We start from the raw sequence: 20088 nt of genomic DNA, 5'->3' as shown, positions 1-20088 counted from the left end.
ACCTAGCCGTTAGAAAATTAATGTTAGCAGCTTGTGATTGGATTTCTCACCTGCCATTTTCTTGGAACCCCTGGCACTGTGTACTGTTGCTGGAGAATTGTAACTTCCCATTCTCACACTTTGCCCATAATCTTGCGCCCATGTTTTTTTTGGTAGTATAAATCTGACCATCTCCACCTGATATCATCCTATTCAATATCACCTTCTCTGATGAGCCTTATGAAGGCGGAACAGCTGTCAGGAGGAATTGCAGTATCTACCTGCAACCCTTCCTTGGTTGGTGTGTGTAATGGCTACCGAGGGTAGCAGTGAGTCGGCTGTGAGAGCGTATGGAGGGGAGGAGAGGAAGAGTTCCTTAAATTTTATTGGCCGAATAGTACCGTTCACCATTTGAAATAAGTACTAGTATTGCATTATCTAATACAGTACTAGGGTCCAGCGGATAATGCTCCGAAAATGTTCGTATAATGCTAATCATCATGCTCCAAAAACTGCCTTGTAATGCTAATTTTAATGCTTCAACAAGGGCTATAATGCTCTTGGTTTGGAACAAAAATGGAAGAAAGGCTGCACATTGTCAAACTTCCAGGAAAGGACGTATTTAGTCGATCTGCCTCTGACGCTGCTACACTTCTTAGCACTATAAGACATGATCGCGTCTCCATTGGCTGCTCTCCATTGCAACTTTGATGCAGGGCTGTGGCTCCGTAGTGGGTATATCAAATCCTTTCCCTTGCTTATCCGTGTAGTGAGAGGTGAAACCATTATTGCTGGTGATCATTTGGATGCCGGAAGCATATCAGTAGAAGTAGTAATCCTGCCTGCAGACAAGCTGTCACTGCTTCCACTCTGTGAAAAATGTCTTCATCTGAAACAGCTTACGTGAGGCCAGTGGAGAGACGATCTCAGATCGAGATCCCTCCCATTTGCGGAAATCCTGAAAACACTTGGTCAGAAGTTATTTCGCCGCTCTACATCCTCTGCTTGCGCTGTCTTCTTCTCCTGAGGTTGCAAATGGTTGGCCACAATACTCTTCTTTTCTGATAGCACCTGACTGTAGGCCTTGCATTCAAATCGTCCACGACGAACTGTACTTGCTTCACCAGGAAAGTAGACACGCGCTCCTGAGCACTCAAATCGACTTGGTACTGTGTCCATGAGAAATTCTAGTTCTTTTCGAGCCTGCTGACCTGGACTCAGCAAAGGCAGTTATTTCGAACACGCTCTTTCTGTTTATAGCCGCTCCTTCATCCAGGTCCAAATTAAATCTATCGATACATCAGTGTTTTCTTCAGTATCGTTAGAGATGCTATGGCCAGAGCCTATGGCATAACAGGGAAACTCCTCTTCGTCTCACTTCTAAAAAGAACTCCTCGTAAATCATCGTTACGGGTTTTCTGTAACAGCCTCAGTTGCACGTTGGGCATGCTACATCACCTGTACATTAACCTGACTGCATTGCAACATGAAGACTTTATGTAGCAATGGCATTACATGTATGTAGTCAGGTAAATGTAGCATCAGTGCTAAAGGTGTTCCATGTCTACAAGTCACAAAGTCATGTGTCGGTACAATACACTGTGGCGTTGCACCTCATGGCTTTAGCCGATTGTTGGCAAAAACTTGATATTTCCCGACATTATCCACTATGTGGTTTGGCCATGTGGTGCGAGAGGGTCCGGAATCCGCCCCGTTCCAAGCACTGGAGCTATCAATCAACACAAACGACATAAAAAAAACCCATGGCCGTCCGCCATTGCGGTGGATAGATACGATTCGGCACGACCTGAAGGCAGCGGATCTCTCCGTGGAGAGCGCTCTCCAAGCTGCAGGAGATAGACTAACTTGGCTTGACACTGTTGACAGATGCGTCGACTCTGCTCCTGTCTAACAGGTTCAGGGAAGATGCGAGCTGTGTTTATTATTATTATTATCCACTATGAAACTCGTTATGCTGCTCAAACCTCACATAATGCTCGTCTTGTTCCTTTCTAATGCTCCATAATGATCTGATGCTCGGATAGTCTCATAATGGCGAATATAATGCCGGCATTATCCGCTGAACCCTATCTAATACCATATACATGTACATGTACATACATGTATTATGCTAAGCCACAGAATACTGCAGTGTTGCCTATTTCCGCTGCTTTTCTGCTTGTCACAAGTTTTGGCATCATTATATGCACACGAACTGGCTCATTTTGAGTTGCGGTATCAGCAACATTTGAGCTTTTTCTGAAAAATTAATATGGATGCGATTTCAGCAATTTCCCCTAATTTTTTTGGTATGGTTGCGAAATACAGAAGTTGAGAAATATTTTGGCATCTTTGGGAAATGGCTACCCAGTTGCCCTGCAACTAACTTTACTTACTGCATATTGTACTCGTCTCTTGATACTGCGTGTATTGCACAGTGTCCGCGAGGAATATTTTTCATAATCCCAGCGGCGCTGCGCGCCTTGGGGATTTGAAAAATAATCCCCTCGGAACCGTGCAATATCCTATATATACTGTACAATGTTGTCTATGATTGGTCAGGGTCAGGGAGGGGACCCCGCTCGGGGTGTGACATAATAATTGACTACTTTAACAGTGTGGTGACGTTTCGTGCCCCCGCAATCGATTAGAGAAGGCACTTCTGGCTGCTTTCGATCTGCGTAGACATGGTAGAAGTAGCTAGTTAGTACTTGTACCGTACTTGTAATCATTCTGGTCTTTGATACAGTGCTATGACCTACGTTCTTCTCTGTGTGATGATTGAACAAGAGAGCGGTCTCTGCTAGCCATTTTATTGCTAATCGGGCTCAGCACTCGGAGTCAGCAGGTGATTACTTCTTATCGGCAGCATAATTACGTCACTGGAAAATCGTGCATGAAGGTCTGCATGTACAGCCAGCGGGTTGTAGCTTGATCTACGTGTTCGTAGCGTGTATACTACGAACAGTCGAACATTTCTCAGTCATTCTAGAGAATACATGGTAGGGGCAAGGTGTGAGTTTACCCAAGTAATTAGTTCCATTGCGTTTGAAATAGGAGCCCAACAAGAACAAGAGTAGGTTGTGTTTCAGATTGTTGTGTTCACAGCGATAGTGCAGTCGGTCAGGTTTGCAGAATGTCGGCGACTGGTCCCATTGAGAACGCTCGCGAGGACTCGGCAAGTTGTGCAGGCAGGAGGAAGAAGCCATATGGAGAACGTCCACAGCCCGACAATGGAGAAGACGAATTGAAACTGTTGGTATCCTCGCCAGCGCTGCCCAAGTTACCGGATGAAGTATGGGCACTGATATTCAGGGAGTTACCGGATGGATGGTATCACAGTCATCGCCTAGCAACCGTCTGTCAGCAATTCGCGAGGGTCGCTGCTGACTGGAAAGGTAGGGTATGTGAGACAACGTCTTTCGATTTCCGCCATGGATCTAGGAGAATCATGAAAAAGAGATTCATTGATATGGCTCGCAAATGTGGAAATCACGTGAAAGAGTTGGTACTGATGGGTGGGAACTTCGTGACATCAAGACCAAGAATCTCAACAAACGCTGTAGTTGAAGGTTTGAAATTTATGCCTAACCTCGCCGTGCTTGACTTAAGCATGTGTCTCATGGGAAGCGATCTCACAATCCTGGGCGCAATACTTGAATTTGAGAATTTACGAGATGTTCGAGTGACTGTTGCCGCGAGGAAATTTCATTATGTGCACGATTACTCATCTCATTTTACTGAGGCGGGCATGAATACACTGGAGGCATTAGGAGCCAAGATGTCCCTGCATCTGACAATCGTCGGATGGTATTGGATAGATACTGGTTTAAACGAGATACTGCACCGACTTCAAGCCAGGTCGGTAAATTTGAAAAGCCTGCAGATTGCCCGGCGTCGTGTTGTCTTCGCCACAGCGCTGTGCGGTACAACTCTAGCTAACGCAGGCCTGATGGCGGACCACCATTCACGTTTTCCATTGAACTGTTCAATAGAGTGCGAACTGATTTCAGCTAGTTTACCGTGTCTTCAACGCTTAGTCCTGAAAGATCTCTATGTCAAAGCTGAGCGATTTCTAGAAATCCTGAAAAACAATCCACAGATCACGCAGCTGAGCGTTTGTGTTAAAATAGACGAAATGGATTTTGCTGAAGATATGTACAATGCTGAGTTCATTGAGAAGTTCTCTCGACTCGAGAACAAGTTCACGGATCTGGACATATCTGGCTGGCAAACAGCAGCACCATGCGATGTGTTAGTGAAAATGGCAGCAAGCTTCAAGTCGCTGCGACAATTCTCCTACCAGTTTCGGACTCAGCAAGCACTCCTTGACGCAGGATATGTCAGAGATGGAAATGAGCATAGTGCTCAGATGCTGGTTTCTGCCTGTCCCAATCTGTCAAGCCTAACTATTGGTGGTGCCATTGGTGTGCCAGGCCTAACTGGTGACCCTTCGCGTACCGACTCCCAGAGTGGCTGGATTGTGCTTCCTGAGAACTTTGGTGAGTTGGCCACGCTGGGAAAGCTTTCAAAGCTGCAATCGCTGTCACTACGTGGTATGTCGTTGAAGTCCGCCGCAGACCTCGATTCACTTGCATCACTTTGTCCACAACTGGAGTGCTTGCATCTCAGTACCATCAACAATGAACATTGCCCGAACATCTTAGAATTGGGCGCTGTCATCGGAAAGCTCCCAAACCTGAAGGCGCTGACTATTGACCACCCAAATGTTGAGCTGCATAGCTTTCTTGAAAGTTGTGGGAAACTTACTCAGTTGGAGCATTTCAGCTTCCGAACGGAAGAAACCATCTCCGATCTCACGCTTGTCCATCTCTTTGAATCCAGTTCATCTCCGCTTAATTTCGTCCACATCGTCTGCGTTGGGACGGCGATAGGACTAGAGGAGCTAATCCAACGCCTGAGTGCAATTCGTCCTAACAGCAGGTTGTTTGTGAAACGTAGTTTTACCAATTATTATGGAGACAGTGCACATAAGGGATTTAGGACGGTCAGATATTAAACCACATTATAATTTTAATTTTGGTTTGTGACACGATGTCTGCAACTTTCGCCTCAGCTTGCTCATGACTTTGTCTTATGTCTGTTAGTGCTGCATCATACCGCTGTCTCTCTCGTGGAATTTAGCGATCTAGAGATTTATATCTTTCAATTGACACAGTAGCCACATCAGGACCAGACCAAGCGAAGGGTAGCACAGGTCCACCAACGACCTGTTTTTAGTATTTAAAGCGATCCTAAACTTGGTTAGGTGAACAGTTATACCGAGCAATGTGTGCAGTGATACTGGCTTGCTAATCATGGTTTCATTCCGTGATTTAGAGTAGCTGTGTCAAGATTTACTATGCATATTGTTATACAGTGTATGTTCATGTTGGTGATATCCTGCACTGGCATAGTGCTTTCCTAATTTACTCACATACACTATGTCGCCATGTGCTGTTTCTCACTTTCACCTTTTCCTTTCGTCACTTTGCTCGGCTTTACTCTAGAAATAAAGTTCCTAACCACTGTCGCGTTAATCTAGCTGAATGCATTTCCGCTGTTCTTTCAGTTCGTCGCATTTGTTCTACCATACTTCTTTCCAGCTAATCAGTGAATGTGTTTTCATAAAAAAATTAATGATTGTTCCTGAAATATAGCGAACGGTGTTTGCCCCATGATGGTTTGTGGCTATCTTGTAAAAACAATTTTAAAACATACGCTGGAGGACTCGTTTTCTTGAAGTTATGTGAGGAAGAGAGCGAGAAAGAGAGAGAGAGAGAGCGGTATAATGAAAAGGAAAGGGGAACAGGGTACGGCTTGCCACATCCAGGATTCTGGCACGCAGACAATCCCACAGCCAGATACCTGAGATGAACGATTCGTCGACCGTGAAGAGGGGCACTGAACGACCTCTTCGCGGGAGTCGAATCCAGTGGCGTTAGTGATGGAGATCGCACTTTCCGTTTATCAGGAACTCGATCGATCGTTTGAGTTTGCGAAGCGTCCCCCTCCTCGGCTTCTTGCAACGTCCAGTACGCAGAATGAGAGGCCGCGTCGTGGGTGACGGATTACTCTCCCGCGTCTTCATCTCCACGACACGTCGGCAGGAGAACCGAGCTATCCAAAAACCTCCAATGTCAAAACAAATCCGCAAGTCCACTAGTGGCTGAGCTTCTTCCTCAAATCTTGTCTCGACTCGAGTTCGCGCTGCGAAGTCATGGTCAAACTATTTTCTGTGCATGATCGCGTCCCATTTTTCCACTCCGAAAGGCATTATTTTTCAGAAAAAAATTCGGAAATCCAACATGGCGCTAACCGTCGCGAACCTCCTTTAACTGAGTATAACCCCATAAGCCGCATCCTTGTCACACCAAGCAAGTGGGTACCCAGTTCACGAAGTCTGACGTCACAGCTTCTTGACAACGCGTAGTTACTTGGCCCAGTGGTAAAGTAGCGGACCTTTAGCACCACGTTTACAACGTAGGCCTTTTGACGTACTTGATTACGTCGATGGGGGTGCGCGATACGTGTTTTGCATACTTGGCTAGCCTTTAGCGAGACGTGATTATGGATCGACGTCGTTGCCACAGGAACAGAGCTCGAGCAGAATGGCGCGCGTGATTTCAAAGTTCCTCGCGGGAAATGTGGATGAAAAGACTGTTTTTTTAGTAAACTACATGATTGTACTGTACTTCGCAAATTAGTCCGAGTCACCAGCAAATGATTTCTATCTCGAAGTGTACGGATGGTTACCGGCTTCCATTTGGCGTGGTATATAGTTGCCAAATTCAGGAGTACAGTGTTCCAGGCCTGCGAGCCACGAGAGAAGGGCTTTTCGCTCGACGCTGCCATTACTTCTTTCAACAAATTGATGACTGTCCTCCTTGGCTCCAAAACGAAATTTCTGGCACACAGCCTTAGTCAGCGTGTCCTCGGCAGCCATACCGAAACACAAAACAAAGATAGCAAAGAATAAAATTACGCCTCTCGATCGATCGTACCTAGTACCTCGTCGGTTGAATAACAAAAACTACAACATCAAAACATCGATGTGTTTTTTGAACTCTTGACCTCTTGGTGCAAGTGCAAAGGCAACTTCCTACGTCCCGTCACAACGTACAAAAGGCCTTTTCTACGTCGAAAACGTTGCCTGATGAACGTACATCCTACGTCGCGACGTGACCCCGAACCCGGACAAGGCCCTACGTCAGGCTTACGTCGTAAACGACGTGGTGCTAAAGGTCCCTAATGAACAGAAACCTCTCGTCAGGCTCTCGACCCCGCGTAGGATGTAGGAGGGCATGCAGCCGTGCCTACGTCATCACTCAATGATCACGTACTAGACACCAGTCCTTAGTGACCTGTGCATGACTGTGGGATGATGTAACCATGGCAACTACCCACGCCGACTATTCTGCTGATCATTGCAGTGTGTGCGGTCTCTGTTGGATAATTGTTAGCCTCTCTACAAACCAGAACATCTTCCCGCGCCACTGTTGTATTGCCACTAGCGCAGACTCAGTAGGTGATTTTATCGGCCACCCATGGCCATGTCACCGGAAAATCGTCCATGATGGCATGAAGGTCTGCATGCACAACCAGCTGGTTGTAGCTGGTTAGACGTGTACGTGTTCGCAGTATATATTATACTAACAGTCGAACATTTCTCACTTATACTAGAGAATACACGAGAGCGGTTGCGTTCAAGAAGTAGGAGCTCAACAAGAACAAGGGTAGCTTGTATTTCAGGACCTTGTGTTAACAGAGATTGTGCAGGGCGTTAGGTTTGCAGAATGTCGGCGAGTGGTTCCAGTGACAACGCTGGAGAGGACTCGTCAAGAAACGGGCGCAGCGTCTCGGCCAGTGTATGCAGTGAACCGGGTGAGGTTTGCAGTCTGCCGGAAATTTCTAGTCAAGTAAGCGGTGAGGTTTTCAGTAGCACAGCAACAGATACAGTTTGCAGTGTGGCAGTAATAGAACGCCATGAGAACACCACTCAAGACTCGGGAAGTTGTGCAGGCAGGAGGAAAAAGCCATATGGAGAACGTCCACAGCCCGACAATGGAGAAGACGGATTGCAACTGTTGGTATCCTCGCCAGCGCTGCCCAAGTTACCGGATGAAGTATGGGCACTGATATTCAGGGATTTACCGGATGGATGGTATCACAGTCATCGCCTAGCAACCGTCTGTCAGCAATTCGCGAGGGTCGCTGCTGACTGGAAAGGTAGGGTATGTGAAACAACGTCTTTCGATTTCCGCCATGGATCTAGGAGAATCATGAACAGGAGATTCATGGAAATGGCTCGCAAATGTGGACATCACGTGAAAGAGTTGGTACTGATGGGAGGGAACTTCATGAGATCAAGGCCAAGAATCTCAACAAACGCTGTAGTTAAAGGTTTGAAATTCATGCCTAACCTCGCGGTGCTTGACTTCAGCATGTGTTTCATGGGAAGCGATCTCCCAATCCTGGATGCAATACTTGAATTTGAGAATTTACGAGATGTTCGAGTCACTGTTGCCGGGAGGCAGGGAATTTTTGCTCACGATTACTCATCTCATTTTACTGAGGCGGGCATGAATACACTGGAGGCATTAGCTGCCAAGATGTCCCTCCATCTGACAATCGTCGGATGGTATTGGATAGATATTGGTTTAGACGAGATACTGCACCGACTTCAAGCCAGGTCGGTAAATTTGAAAAGCCTGCAGGTTGCCCGGCGTCCTGTTGCCTTCGCCACGGCGCTGTGCGGTACAACTCCAGCTAACGCAGGCGTGATGGCGGAACACCGTTCACGATTTCCATTGAAATCTTCAATAGAGTGCGAACTAATGTCAGCCAGTTTACCATATCTTCAACGCTTAGTCCTGAAAGATCTCTATGTCACAGCAGAGCAATTTCTAGAAATCCTGAAAAACAATCCACTGATCACGGAGCTGATTGTTTGTGTAAAAGTAGACAAAATGAGGTCACCAGACGATATGTACAATGCTGAGTTCATTGAGAAGTTCTCTCGACTCGAGAACAAGTTCACGGATCTGGACATATCTGGCTGGAAAACAGCAGCACCATGCGATGTGTTAGTGAAAATGGCAGCAAGCTTCAAGTCGCTGCGACAATTCTCCTACCGGTTTCGGACTCATCAAGCACGCCGTGACTCAGGATATGTCAGAGATGGGAATGAGCATAGTGCTCAGATGCTGGTTTCTGCCTGTCCCAATTTGTCAAGCCTAACTATTGGTGGTGCCATTGGTGTACCGGGCCTAAGTCGTGAACTTTCGTGTAACGACTCCCAGAGTGGCTGGATTGTGCTTCCTGAGAACTTTGGTGAGTTGGCCACGCTGGGAAAGCTTTCAAAGCTGCAATCGCTGTCACTACGTGGTATGTCGTTGAAGTCCGCCGCAGACTTCGATTCACTTGCATCACTTTGTCCACAATTGGAGTGCTTGCATCTCAGTGCCATCAACAATGAACATTGCCCGAACATCTTAGAATTGGACGCTGTCATCGGAAAGCTCCCAAACCTGAAGGCGCTGACTATTGACCACCCCAATGTTGAGCACCATAGCTTTTTTGAAAGTTGTGGGAAACTTACTCAGTTGGAGCATTTCATTCTTCCGAACGGAAGAAACCATCTCTGATCTCACGCTTATCCATTTCTTTGAATCCAGTTCATCTCCGCTTCATTTCGTCCACATCGTCTGTGTTGGGACGGCGATAGGACTAGAAGAGCTAATCCAACGCCTGAGTGAAATTCGTCCTAACAGCAGGTTGCGTGTGAAACGTAGTTGGACTAAGGATAATGAAGACTGTGCACATAAGGGATTTGAGAGGGTCAGTTATTAAACCAGTTACACTTTTGATTTTGGTTTTTGACACGATGTCTGCAACTTTTGTCTCAGCTTGCTTATGGCTTTGTCTTATGTCGGTTATTGCTGCATCATACTGGTCTCTCTTTCGTGGAATTTAGCGATCTAAAGCTATAAATCTTTCAATTGACACAGTAGCCACATCAGGACCAGACCAAGCGAAGGGTAGCACAGGTCCACCAACGACCTGTTCTTAGTGTTTAAAGCGATCCTAAACTTCGTTAGGTGAACAGTTATACCGAGTAATGTGTGCAGTGATACTGGCTTGCTAATCATGGTTTTATTCCGTGACTTAGAGTAGCTGTGTCTAGATTTATTATGCATATTGTTATATAGTGTATGTTCATGTTGGTGATATCCTGCACTGGCATAGTGCATTCCTAATTTACTCACATACATTTTGTCGGCATGTGCCGTTTCTCACTTTCAACTTTTCCTTTCGTCGCTTTGCACAGCTTTGCTCTATAATGAAAGTTCCAGACCTTTGTCGCGCTAATCTAGCTGGATGCATTTTCGCTGTTCTGTCAATTCGTCGTATTTTTTCTACCATACTTCTTTACAGCTAATCGGTGAATCTGCTTTCACAAAAAATGATTGTTTCCTGAAATATAGCGTACGGCGTTTGCCCCATGATGGTTTGTGGCTATCTTGTAAAAACAATTTTAAAACATACGCTGGAGGACTCGTTTTCTTGAAGTTATGTGAGGAAGAGAGCGAGAAAGAGAGAGAGGTATAATGAGAAGGACAGGGGAACAGGGACGGCGAGGGAGAGAGGGGAATGAGAGAGAGGGCGAGAAGAAACAGATGTATGTGTGCGATACTTAGAGGGGAAAGGGGAAGACGAGGCGAGAGAAAGGCAGAGACGTATATTTTATACTCACAAAGTGGTCAAAGACCTAATATGCAATTCGCTGCATTCATGTACCTATTTACTCTGGTAAAAATCTGCTCCCTTTCCAAACAGGACATGAAAGGTTACCTGGTACCGTCTGTCTCTCAATCCTTGTCTCACAGCCTCCCACCATTATGCCTGTCTCTCTAGCAAGTGCATGATTATAACACAGGGTAGCGTGATCAAGCTTTCCCGCTGACGCGCAAAGCTGCAGTTCTCTTACTATAAAGCTGAGGTCTTAAAGCAAGAATGTTATATCAATAATTATTATTATTATTACAGAGGAATTGCGCGCGCACATTGAGCTGACAGGCCGTGTAGCCTAAGGCTAGTAACGGTAAGCTGGCGCGTGGCAGCTGTGATGTAGCACTCGCAGTCACATTGTTACACCATCCGAATCTCCCATAGCATGGTTACCTATCTGAAAATAGCGGAACACTTTAGCTGCAGCAAAATGTGAGTGGAAGCGTGCTGGGCCCATAGCCCAGAGGTCGATGGACCCCGGCGTAGCCATCCTCTGCTATCACTGTGTAACCGTGCAGAACTCTCACAGAAGGACGGTGTTATTGGATTCGACATTGCTATTAGAACAAGAAGGTTATTATGATCATAACGTTAGCGCACATTGAGCTGACAGGCCGTGTAGCCCAACACCAAGAGTACATAACCCCAGTGTACTCTTGCTAACACTAGTAACAGCATGGAGCGTTACAGCTGTGATACAGCACTCTCAGTCACCCTGTTGCACCAGCATTAGACATGAAAGTAAACTTTGCTTGAATTGGCATGTGGTAGGGCAGGACGTTAAAGAGGGGGCCAGCGAAATCCGACCCCATTAATAAAGTAGCGACATGCTCCGAAGAGTATACCTGATCCCCGTCGAGGAACCATTGAGTCCATCTGGGTGACGAGAGAGACTTTACCCCTTCACGCGTTGGGCAACTCGATTTAATGTCTTGCGGAGACTCCCGAAAGAGAGACGTCCATTTTCAAACGCCCATCGCCTGTGAGGCATGCTGTAGAAGATCCAGTGTCATCACGTCTAATAATAATAATAATAATAATAAGAAGAAGAAGAAGAAGAAGAAATGGTTTGCTCCCCACACCGGAGCTCGCGCTATTCCGCCGACTTTACTTGACACTTGACTGACTCACGACTGCCATCCAGAGCACACGAGAAGTCCATCGAACCTTCGACTCGGCAAACCTGTCAAGTGTCAAGTAAAGTCGGCGGAATAGCGCGAGCTCCGGTGTGGGGAGCAAACCATTTCTTACAAATCATCGCCGAAGTCGCAACCACTACTTCGTAATAAGAAAAAAATTCACGATTCGCGTGAGACTCGGCTAGAAGCCGGGTTTTCCGCATCCGTAGGAACGCCACCACCCTTCAAGGATCAAGGCGCAGATGCAGCTCCTAAAGTGGTGGGAGGTGAGTAATAAGAATAATAATAATAATAATATTAACTGGTTTGAGGGAAAGAGACAAACGGGAAAGTCTGAAGAAAAAATTGACTGTCACCACCAGGACTCGAACCAGGGACCCTCGCTTGTAGCCAGCGATGCTCTAACCACTGAGCTATGGTGTAGTCGTCATCCCAGCAGAGGCCGTTCAACATTTTCCTCATAATAATAATAATAATGAGAACAAAGGAAATAATATAGCAATCAAGGTAGGGTAAAACGATACAATGACAGCACTGGAATATCGAGGTGTGATTTCTCACAAAAGTGTGCAGAAAACAAGGGTATACAAGTAACAAGCAACAAAAACAAAAAAGTGAGAACGAATGACGTGTCCAGAAAGATAGTGTTATTACCCTAAAATTGTTCAAATAATGTTCTTTTGTGTAGTGTGGCAACGTTGTTGCCAGTTGCCACTTACGCGTATTAAAATGTGTTTTATCACCTTCTTGTTTATTATTGCTATTATCATCATTCGTTCTCACTTTTTTGTTTTTTTTGCTGATACACACTTGTCACGCTTAGTTCTTACTTTCAGGTACACACCTGAGATATAATCGTTCGTGAAAGAAGAAGCGGCAAAATAAATAACTTTCTCTCCGGTGCTCACCTAGAGGCTGAATCCTTATTCTTCGAGTTAGCTTTCATTGCTATCCAATCTAATCTAATCTTCTCTTCCTCAAAACAGAAATGCGCAGCCGCCTTTATGCAGCAGACGACGTACGCTTACATACGGAGATACACTAAATATACATCAGGCAAGCGCCGTATTAGTTCCGTACTGCTTCCGTATTGGTCGGGCAGGGATACTACACTTGTATACCCTTGTTTTCTGCACCTCTTTGTGAGAAATCGCACGTCGATATTCCAGTGCTGTCATTGTATCGTGTTACCCTACTTTGAATAATAATGATAATAATAATAATAATTTTAAGAGGTCGGAGGCGGATAATACTTTAAAGGGAAGGTAAGTTTTGGGTTGCAAGTATCCACGCGAACACAGATCCAGTCACAATAAGGCGCTTGTCAAAAGTATCCGAAAGTTTTCGGTCCCTTCTCATCAAGGATTATACAGGGAATGGCTCAAGTTGGAAAGACTAAAACTTATATAGCGTAAAGATAATGAGATAACAACACTCATGACAAGGTGGAAAATTATCAAGTTCAGCACGAGACAAAAACTCGAAGGCAAAATAATAATAGTGACAACAACATAGCGAGCAAATTAAGTTACATTGTTAACACCTCGACGACGGGACATTGGAGGAGACAACACGCAACGGAGCTAAGAATCGCACTTCGTCAATCAAGCAACATCTGTCAGCCCGTACCAATTGTCGTGAGTTGTATAGTGATAATTTTTTCTCAATATTGTCACGTGGTAGATGTGCGTTGCATTTGGCTGTGTTAGAAGCTTTGTATATTCGTAAGTTAGATCCTGAACTTTGCGTACAGAAGGAAAATGTGTTGTCGCTTCAATTGTTTGGTGTTACTCCTCGTCGAAGTGTTAACAATGTAACTTCATTTGCTCGCTATGTTGTTGTCATTATTATTATTTGCCTTCGAGTTTTTGTTTCCTGCTGAACTTGATAATTTTCCACCTTGTCACGAGTGTTGTTATCTCATTATCTTTACGCTATATAAGTTTTAGTCTTTCCAACTTGAGCCATTTCCTGTTTAATCCTTGATGAGAAGGGACCGAAAACGTTCGTATACTTTTGACAAGCGCCTTATTGTGACTGGATGTGTTTTCGCGTGGATACTTGCAACACAAAACTTACCTTCGCTTTAAAAATAATAACTGAAACTATCAGCAAACAGGCCCGATCTGCTCCTTGTCGATGACAAGGAGCGCATCGCATACATTATAGACATCAGCGTTCCTGGTGAGAACAAAATCAATAAGAAAATGGCTGAAAAGCACTCGAAATATTATGACTTGAAGCGGGAGATTTCCAGAATTTCGTCCCTCACCCAGGTTGACGTGGTTTCTGTGGTTGCCGGTGCCCTGGGAGGCTTGGTGGGGGAGACTCCTCAATGCCTCCGGACTGTGCAGGGAGGAGACCTGGCTATTGTGCAACAGGAGGCTATCCAAGGTTCGGTTAAAATACTAAGAACTGTCCTTAAAGGGGAAGTTAAGGCAAAAATCAAAATTTCACCAGTTGTAGTCTTCGGGGTGCTGAGTCGAACGGTCGTCGGTCCGAGGAAGCTGAGACGCTCCCTTCCTACTCTAATTCCAATCGAACTCGCGCACTTCCACCGAAACTGGGTGACTGCGCCCGCAACGTCTGTAGGGCCTTCCCTATCACAATAATAAATTATACTACTACTACTACTACTACTACTACTACTACTACTACTACTACTACTACTACTACTACTACTACTACTACTACTACTACTACTACTACTACTACTACTACTACTACTACTACTACTACTACTACTACTACTACTACTACTACTACTACTACTACTACTACTACTACTACTACTACTACTACTACTACTACTACTACTACTACTACTACTACTACTACTACTACTACTACTACTACTACTACTACTACTACTACTACTACTACTACTACTACTACTACTACTACTACTACTACTACTACTACTACTACTACTACTACTACTACTACTACTACTACTACTACTACTACTACTACTACTACTACTACTACTACTACTACTACTACTACTACTACTACTACTACTACTACTACTACTACTACTACTACTACTACTACTACTACTACTACTACTACTACTACTACTACTACTACTACTACTACTACTACTACTACTACTACTACTACTACTACTACTACTACTACTACTACTACTACTACTACTACTACTACTACTACTACTACTACTACTACTACTACTACTACTACTACTACTACTACTACTACTACTACTACTACTACTACTACTACTACTACTACTACTACTACTACTACTACTACTACTACTACTACTACTACTACTACTACTACTACTACTACTACTACTACTACTACTACTACTACTACTACTACTACTACTACTACTACTACTACTACTACTACTACTACTACTACTACTACTACTACTACTACTACTACTACTACTACTACTACTACTACTACTACTACTACTACTACTACTACTACTACTACTACTACTACTACTACTACTACTACTACTACTACTACTACTACTACTACTACTACTACTACTACTACTACTACTACTACTACTACTACTACTACTACTACTACTACTACTACTACTACTACTACTACTACTACTACTACTACTACTACTACTACTACTACTACTACTACTACTACTACTACTACTACTACTACTACTACTACTACTACTACTACTACTACTACTACTACTACTACTGGTGACAAGCCTCTTTTACGGGCAAAATAGCGGAAACGTGAAATCGTTAATCAATCCAATTAAAAAAAGAAAACTCCTTTAAATAACGTCAAATCAATTAGTAAATCCAATGTCAAATCCAATGTCAAATCCAATGTCAAAAGAAGAAAACTTTAAACTCAAAGTGAAAATTAAAGTAACAGGTCCCGTCATGTATGCAAGTCTAAGCCAATGTCAATATAAATTACCTGTCATGAATGTTATGAATGGATGTGCATGCATTGTGGAGAACTGTCCGTACACCTATCCAATTCAACAAATAGACAGACAAATGACAACAGAGTGAAGTATCTACATTGTACATACATCCTACACCGTATAATCGGCAGCGAGTCCACCCGGTGCCAAGCCGGCGTCTCAGCAGCCCCCTTGCCATGGCAACAACTCATCGGCCACCCATCTGCCGGCACTCCACCAGGAAAGACGACTGGCGACGCCGCTGATACGAGGCCCGGCACCCGCGGAAACAGGTGACGGCCCACCGAAGTAAGCAAAATGAGATGCGTACCCGCAACCGGTTGATGAGGATGGAGTACGGGATATCAGTGTGACGCCTGGACAGGTATGTCGCCAGCGTCGATAGAAATTTCGCGCACTCCGGTGCCGCCAGGCCCTGCGTCGTAAACACAAGCGGCGTAAATGACGCACGCTCGATGTTGACGATCCGTGGCCCATACTCGGCCTTCTTACGCCGCTCGTGAGACCTGAGCTGGCCAAGGACTTCTGAACGAGACAGCACAGACGCCTTAGGGTGGGTTACCCTAACATCAAAATAGGCGTCCTGCTGCCTTGTCCAGAAGCCCCTGGCTCGGATGTCCGCTCGGGCCTCGTCCTGGCGATTCAGCTGGCGTCCGGGTAGATCCTCTCCATGCATGGCCGCCAGCCTAGGCTCCTTTTCAACGTCCTGGGCGACATCAACCAAAACCTCCGCTAGCAGATCACGGATGTTGTCGTGCCGCGCACCAGGATAGCCGCCGGTCGGGCATACAAACATGTGATCCCGCACGGCAGGCTGACCACACACACAGGTTGTCGCGGTGTCCCTGAGATCCAGGTCGTAACGGATACAAAGGGCGTCTCTGAAGTCATTACAATTCAGCACGGTGCCGTACCGGGACATCGGGTCCGCCGTCAGCCATGACGATATGCCGGGCTCACCCGCAATCTCGATCAACAACTGCTGCGGGGGCGATAGCTCACGAGAAACGGCAGCAGCCAGATCCGATGCCTGGCGGTCCCTCTCCCGCCGCATGGCACTACTACTACTACTACTACTACTACTACTACTACTACTACTACTACTACTACTACTACTACTACTACTACTACTACTACTACTACTACTACTACTACTACTACTACTACTACTACTACTACTACTACTACTACTACTACTACTACTACTACTACTACTACTACTACTACTACTACTACTACTACTACTACTACTACTACTACTACTACTACTACTACTACTACTACTACTACTACTACTACTACTACTACTACTACTACTACTACTACTACTACTACTACTACTACTACTACTACTACTACTACTACTACTACTACTACTACTACTACTACTACTACTACTACTACTACTACTACTACTACTACTACTACTACTACTACTACTACTACTACTACTACTACTACTACTACTACTACTACTACTACTACTACTACTACTACTACTACTACTACTACTACTACTACTACTACTACTACTACTACTACTACTACTACTACTACTACTACTACTACTACTACTACTACTACTACTACTACTACTACTACTACTACTACTACTACTACTACTACTACTACTACTACTACTACTACTACTACTACTACTACTACTACTACTACTACTACTACTACTACTACTACTACTACTACTACTACTACTACTACTACTACTACTACTACTACTACTACTACTACTACTACTACTACTACTACTACTACTACTACTACTACTACTACTACTACTACTACTACTACTACTACTACTACTACTACTACTACTACTACTACTACTACTACTACTACTACTACTACTACTACTACTACTACTACTACTACTACTACTACTACTACTACTACTACTACTACTACTACTACTACTACTACTACTACTACTACTACTACTACTACTACTACTACTACTACTACTACTACTACTACTACTACTACTACTACTACTACTACTACTACTACTACTACTACTACTACTACTACTACTACTACTACTACTACTACTGAACTTCGCCATTATTTGAAAACAAACCGAGTATCAGAAAGAAGAAACTGAAAAGCGCAAGCAAGAAAGGCAATGGTGACAAAACCATTCAAGAAATTAGCAAAAATCAAATCAAATAAATAGGAAAATCCAATCAGAAAATAAAAGAAAAGAATCAAGCCAACTAGGGAATACAAAAACAAAGAGCAAACCCGCAAACACCATCCAAGCATCGCTACTACCAGTACGATGACGTACTACTACTACTACTACTACTACTACTACTACTACTACTACTACTACTACTACTACTACTACTACTACTACTACTACTACTACTACTACTACTACTACTACTACTACTACTACTACTACTACTACTACTACTACTACTACTACTACTACTACTACTACTACTACTACTACTACTACTACTACTACTACTACTACTACTACTACTACTACTACTACTACTACTACTACTACTACTACTACTACTACTACTACTACTACTACTACTACTACTACTACTACTACTACTACTACTACTACTACTACTACTACTACTACTACTACTACTACTACTACTACTACTACTACTACTACTACTACTACTACTACTACTACTACTACTACTACTACTACTACTACTACTACTACTACTACTACTACTACTACTACTACTACTACTACTACTACTACTACTACTACTACTACTACTACTACTACTACTACTACTACTACTACTACTACTACTACTACTACTACTACTACTACTACTACTACTACTACTACTACTACTACTACTACTACTACTACTACTACTACTACTACTACTACTACTACTACTACTACTACTACTACTACTACTACTACTACTACTACTACTACTACTACTACTACTACTACTACTACTACTACTACTACTACTACTACTACTACTACTACTACTACTACTACTACTACTACTACTACTACTACTACTACTACTACTACTACTACTACTACTACTACTACTACTACTACTACTACTACTACTACTACTACTACTACTACTACTACTACTACTACTACTACTACTACTACTACTACTACTACTACTACTACTACTACTACTACTACTACTACTACTACTACTACTACTACTACTACTACTACTACTACTACTACTACTACTACTACTACTACTACTACTACTACTACTACTACTACTACTACTACTACTACTACTACTACTACTACTACTACTACTACTACTACTACTACTACTACTACTACTACTACTACTACTACTACTACTACTACTACTACTACTACTACTACTACTACTACTACTACTACTACTACTACTACTACTACTACTACTACTACTACTACTACTACTACTACTACTACTACTACTACTACTACTACTACTACTACTACTACTACTACCACTACTACACTACTACTACTACTACCACTACTACTACTACTACTACTACTACTACTACTACTACTACTACTACTACTACTACTACCCTACTACTACTACTACACTACTACCACTACTACCACTACTACCACTACTAATACTACTACTACTACTACTACCACTACTACCACTACTACCACTACTACCACTACTACCACTACTACCACTACTACCACTACTACCACTACTACCACTACTACCACTACTACCACTACTACCACTACTACCACTACTACCACTACTACCACTACTACCACTACTACCACTACTACCACTACTACCACTACTACCACTACTACCACTACTACCACTACTACCACTACTACACCTACTACCACTACTACCACTACTACCACTACTACCACTACTACCACTACTACCACTACTACCACTACTACCACTACTACCACTACTACCACTACTACCACTACTACCACTACTACCACTACTACCACTACTACCACTACTACCACTACTACCACTACTACCTACTACTACCACTACTACACTACTACCACTACTACCACTACTACCACTACTACCACTACTACCACTACTACCACTACTACCACTACTACCACTACTACCACTACTACCACTACTACCACTACTACCACTACTACCACTACTACCACTACTACCACTACTACCACTACTACCACTACTACCACTACTACCACTACTACCACTACTACCACTACTACCACTACTACCACTA

The sequence above is a fragment of the Sycon ciliatum genome, chromosome 6 (genome assembly GCF_964019385.1).
Source record: "Sycon ciliatum chromosome 6, ocSycCili1.1, whole genome shotgun sequence".
Taxonomy (NCBI): Eukaryota; Metazoa; Porifera; class Calcarea; order Leucosolenida; family Sycettidae; genus Sycon; species Sycon ciliatum.
This window is presented reverse-complemented; position numbering follows the sequence as displayed.